Raw genomic sequence first — 5,648 nt, forward strand, 5'->3', positions numbered from 1 at the left:
AGCTCATAGTTTGTAGCAGTTTCTGTCCATATCACTTGGGTCCAAGGCAGGATGTCTTGGCAGAGGACCATCACAGAGGAGAACAGTTCATGGTGGGAAGACTGCAGCAAAGCAACAAGGAAGAGGGAGAGGGGTCAAGTTTCTTTTTGTCCTTTGTATTATATGCAGGTTACCTGCCCTAGAGCAGGTATATCACTCACACCGTTAATCCCAACATTGGAGCATGAATGATAACAAATTCAATTTAACCACCTCTGAAAAGTCTGACTTCCAGGACTGCATGAGGCTTTGGGGGGACATCTAGACTCAAATCATAGCAGTAGACCTTTTCTATTTTATTTTGCAACAGTGTTTTGCTAAATTCCCCATGTTATACTTGAATTTGCCACTTTCGTATCTTAGCCTCCATGAGTTCTAGGATCATTGGTGTTGCCAACCATGTCCAGCTTGTTATTATTATTTTTAACCAAAGATATGTGGTTGAGGCATATTATTTTCTTGGATCTAAATTGTTTCAGGGGAAAGGCTGAAAAAATATGGGAAGGAAAATCTCAGGTCTGTCTTTCCTAGTATCTGTTGTCTCCACTGTGCTTTTGGCCAATGTATCTGAGAAAGCAACTGTGGATGGTGTCTTCCGATAAGGTTCTCAAGAAGCATTCATACTTAGTAGAAAACACTAAGTCTAGTTAAAGGTCCAAATGCTTTCCTACACTTGTCAAATCTGATGGCTGGGATGTGTCTTCTAAATCAGAGTTTTTCCAGCAGGTAGTTTTCTCTGTAAAGGACATTTGGCCATGCTGTAGACATTTTGGTTACCACAACTGTTGGGAAGGGAATACTGACGGAGCTTAATGGGTGGAGGTCAGCTGTGCTGCTAAGCGTGCGTCAGTGCACAGGCCAGCACCTGCAACCAACGCTTACCTATCTCAAAATATGAGTAGCGTTAGTGTAAATCCTACTCTGAACATCAAAACACACCTTTGGGTGGTCTTAGTTTTAGATCACAAAGGGAGGTAAGATAAAGAAGAATCGCCTATTAAATGTACACATATTAATTATACATGTATGTTCATCAGTGGTCTGGGGAGTTGCAGTCTGTTGCATGAAAAGCTAACTCTGAGATAGACTAGCCTGCTGGATGCTTTTAAAACAGAGCACTTGAGATCAGTATTCATGAAAAGAAGAAGAGAACATCAGAAGCAAATCAAAGAAAAGTAGGAAAACAGGCCAAATAGTATCCTTGGCTGACCCATGTGGGAGCTGTGTCACTCCAACAACACATCCAAGGTGTCGTGTATTTGGCCAAGATGGCTCAGCCATCATACGCACCTTGTCCAGTCATTAAATGTGGGCTGCTCTGGGAAGTGTATAACCCTGGATTCAGTTTAATTGCAATGGAGATGCCTCAAGGGCTAACAGGCCAGAACTGCTCATTGACCTCATCCTAGCAGCTGGAGAAACAAAGTTTTCCCTGTAGGGGTTTGAGTAAAGTGTAGTAGGGTCCATCACAACATCCTAAGGTAGGATCAATAGAAGAGAAAGAGGTGGAAGGCATTCTGTAGTTGAGGACAGAAACTGGCAACTCACCATCCTTTTTAGTTTTTAAAATTTTTGAGACTAGGTTTTATTAAATAGCTAACTTATCTATGCAATATTTGAAATTACAATCCTTCTACCTCAGCCTCCCAAAGTGCTGGACTTACAGACATGCACTAGCAGGCCTAGAGAACAGACTACTTTTGATCAGCAAAGTTTGGGGAGAGTAGTGGGGCACTCTGCACTTTTCAGGTCTTGTGCAGAACCAATGCCCTATCTGTGTAACGCAGATAACAGTCACAGGATATGTTGCACATAGAAACTGTTATCTTAGATATAAGGGGACAAAGGGAAGTGTTTAAGAGAGATCGTGAAATATCAAGGGAGATAAAAATTCATAGCTGTACAACCTAGTTGGACAGGTAAGGGGAATTCATGCATAAAAACTAGAAAGAACTTACAGATTCATCCCTCCCACTTCTCTTCCCATTTCTCCAACCTGAGACACACATGCACAAGTGCATATGCACTCATACATACATGTACACACACATACACACACACACACACACACACACACACACACACAGAGTATAGCTGAGGAATGGAAGCCAGAGAAGAAAAAACTGAGCCAGAACCAGATACCTGCTGTGGCAAATCACATGAATGTTGTTAGATGTATCTCTCTCCTGCGTTTAGCTCTGCAGTACCTTTCCTGGTGCTCCTGCCTACAGACGGATGGCATTTTCACCAATGACATCAGCCTTGGCCACTTTGACTTGCCTTGGCATCTCAGTTACTCTCTCATTGCTGGGACAAATACCAGACATCCAAAATGAAGGAAGGAAAGGTTTATTTAGCTCACAGTTAGTGGAAGTTTCAGTCCATACTCAGCTGCATCCAAGGCAGAGTGGCACACAGCAGAGGGCAACCTTTCATGGATGTGGTAAAGAACAGAGAGCAAAGGGAGGAGGAGCAGGAGCAGCTCAAGCAGCTAGCTTCAGTTCCCTCCTTACACTGTAATGCAAATTACCTGCCCAAGGCAGGTGCAGCATCCACACCCACAATAATCAATCACAAACTCCTGGAGCCTGCTCCTTGGCTGCCTGAGGTTTTGAGGGAACACCTATACACAAACCATAACCCTTGGCCAGCTGTACTGAACTATTTACCAAGTGGAATGGTGAGCTTTAAGTGCATTGGAAGTTTTCACATTATACCATTGCTCTTTTTCTCTTTGCCTCAAACATGGTATGTCCTAGAAGGGGCTGAATGTTTACCTTGGATCCCAGAATGCAGAGAAGATCAGGGGCAGATCTGCAGTTGACCTCAGGGTCAAGGAGAAAAGAATTAATCATTTTCTGCTGTAAGCCTTTAAGATGTTTTAAAAATTGCAATATAACTCAACAAAAGTTGATCAATTTTAAAGAATGTGCTAGGCAGATCAAAGATAGACTGAGCCAACATTTAGAATGAGTTGAAAAGGACTCAGAAATGAGGGTGTACCTCAGTCGTAGCCCACAGGTCCTGGTCCAATTCAGTAGCACACACATACAAAAGACTCGGACTCAGAGGACTCTAAATAAAGTTTGGTCAAGGAAAGACTTTATTATCTAATACAAAGATTGATTTTTCAAATGTATCCAGCCACCACTGAAGACACAGTTCTAACCAACTGTGGATCTTTTCTGAGTCCAGAGATGGCTTCAGAATCTTTTTCACTGGAATTACGTATTAGGCAGTGTTTCAAACAAAATTGGTCTCACTTGCCAAAAGTTTTGACTCCAACTTAGTATTGCCCAAATTCAAACTCACACTCTTTGAACAAATGAACAAGCAAACAAAAAGCAAGATCTTGTGTGTGCTAGGCAAATAGATCAATGAGTTACTTCATCACTAACTGAGTTTTGTCAGGTTACCAAGACTATACTCCTGATTGCCTATTTGTAAAAAGGCTTCCTAGGTGTGTTGTGGGGATGGAATGAGTTGGTGTATGCAAAGTACTTTGGATAATGCCTGATAGAGCCAGGAGGATGGTGAGGTTAGAGTTTGGGACTATTATTTTCTTGACAATAATAAAGGCTTTTTAGAAAAAGAAATGGTTTTGCCAAGGTTTCAACACCTTTTGTAGTACCATCATCAATAAAATAATAAATTACGCATAAAGGGTATTCATCTGTTCACTACAGCAAATCCATAATATAAAAATACTTAATGTCTTTTTCTTATTATTTGGGGGGCACCAGGAATCAAACTCAGGACCTTGCGCTTGCCAGGCAGCCACTTGTACCACTGAGCTATACCCCCAGCCCTTGGCACTTCTCAGTCTGTTTAAAAGGACAGTGGAGTTTTAGAGTTGTGAGTCCACATTTCCTTTTCAGGGATATTTTCCTTTATGTTTAGACTGATCTTTCTCCTATTCTGTCCCATTAGTGAAGCTGACAGTCTGGCAATCTTAGCCTTATCCCCAGTCTTTCTGTCTCTAACCAAAAATATGACTTGAGAATAGGAGTTGTTTCCAAAAATGACCCATTACAAATATCACATTTTCACAATACCCAATAGGAAAAAAGACAGAAACAAAAAAGTATACATCTCTGGCTCAGCCACAGCGCAACATTCCTCACATGAACCTACATAATTTAAAAATGAAAATGGATGTGCATAGTGTATTAAAAATAATGTCCTGGGTTTAACTACTTTGCATGGTATAAGGGAAGAGGGAGAGGAGAGGAAAAGAATTTTTTAAAAAGGAATCACAGGGCCCAGAGAGATGACTCAGTGGAATAAGTGCTTCCCTGGCAAGCTCAAGGGCCTGAGTTCAATCCCTGGTTCCGCCAAAAAATAAAAATAAAAATCTGAAAAAAAAAAAAGGAATCACAGGTTTAACTTAATGCTATTTTATTTTATTGAGAAACAAATAGCAATGAGACAGTTTCAAAAGTGATTAATATGACAGTTTCAAAAATTAATGCATTGTATATTGTTATCTTCTTAGTGGTTATCCATAGAGCAGGATGCAGACAGGATATCCTGTCCAAATACTATTAATACAGGGGCAGGGGAGATAGCTCAGTAGAATAAGTGCTTGCCTGGCAAGTGCAGTATCCTGAGTTCAATCCCCAGTACCACACACACAAAAAAAGAAATACTATTAGTACAAATTTTTCTTCTCATTGAATTAAGCAAAAGTAGCTGTATATCTATCCTAACTATTCTGTATATACAGATACAAAATGGTCCTTCCTTTGTATCCTCTTTTTTTGTTTAGTCCTGTCAGAGATGGATATTGCATTGGCATCTAAATACTATATGTATGTGAATTCAGCAAAACAATCCAACACAGTCCAGCAGTTCACAATAGTAGTGCGTTATCTGCAGAAGTTGTTGACTTGAGCCTTTCACAGCTCATCATATTAATATGGTTTTACTTTGTATACCTCATTTTTATACTTTTCTGCTAGATAGTTAAGACCAAGATAAAGCAAGACCTATATAACAAGAAATGTAACTTTTGTATCTGATAAGGTCAGTCAAGTACCCTCAGGATTTGTCCTGTAACCCTGTACCACAGTTTGCAGATCCTTTGTCAGTGTTAGTCATGTAAGTCATGGCCATTGCTTGACCAATTTGTCCTCCATGAAAGCCTGAGAGAATGCTCTGTCTTCACATGACTCTCCTTAGGCACACTCTACATCATTGATCACGTTGCTCTGTGGGTCCATAATCTCCTTGATCAGAAAATTTGGGACACAACTGAATTACATGATGTTATAGTACAGGCTCTCCTATGTCTCAAGTCTTCACTGACCCTGAAAAGCTAGGGCCAAAATGTTGGCTGTCCTTGCAGCCCCTCCATTTCTCCAATTCTTGGTCTGCAAACCTAGGTTGTTAACTCTCAAGAAGAAAAGCTTATTATTACCCTACAACATATGCAGTTGGGTCCAACCTCACTATCTGTCTGAATATCAAACATCTTAGGTATAACAAGGAACAGGTATTCTCCATCAAATCTTGATATGCTAAACTTTAAGTCTCTACAGAATATGGAGAAAAAAAATTGAAAAATGAAAAATATTTAAAGAATATGAATAAACAATTACATCTATTTA

The sequence above is a fragment of the Octodon degus genome, unplaced genomic scaffold, assembly GCF_000260255.1.
Source record: "Octodon degus isolate 3935 unplaced genomic scaffold, OctDeg1.0 scaffold00071, whole genome shotgun sequence".
NCBI classification, from domain to species: domain Eukaryota; kingdom Metazoa; phylum Chordata; class Mammalia; order Rodentia; family Octodontidae; genus Octodon; species Octodon degus.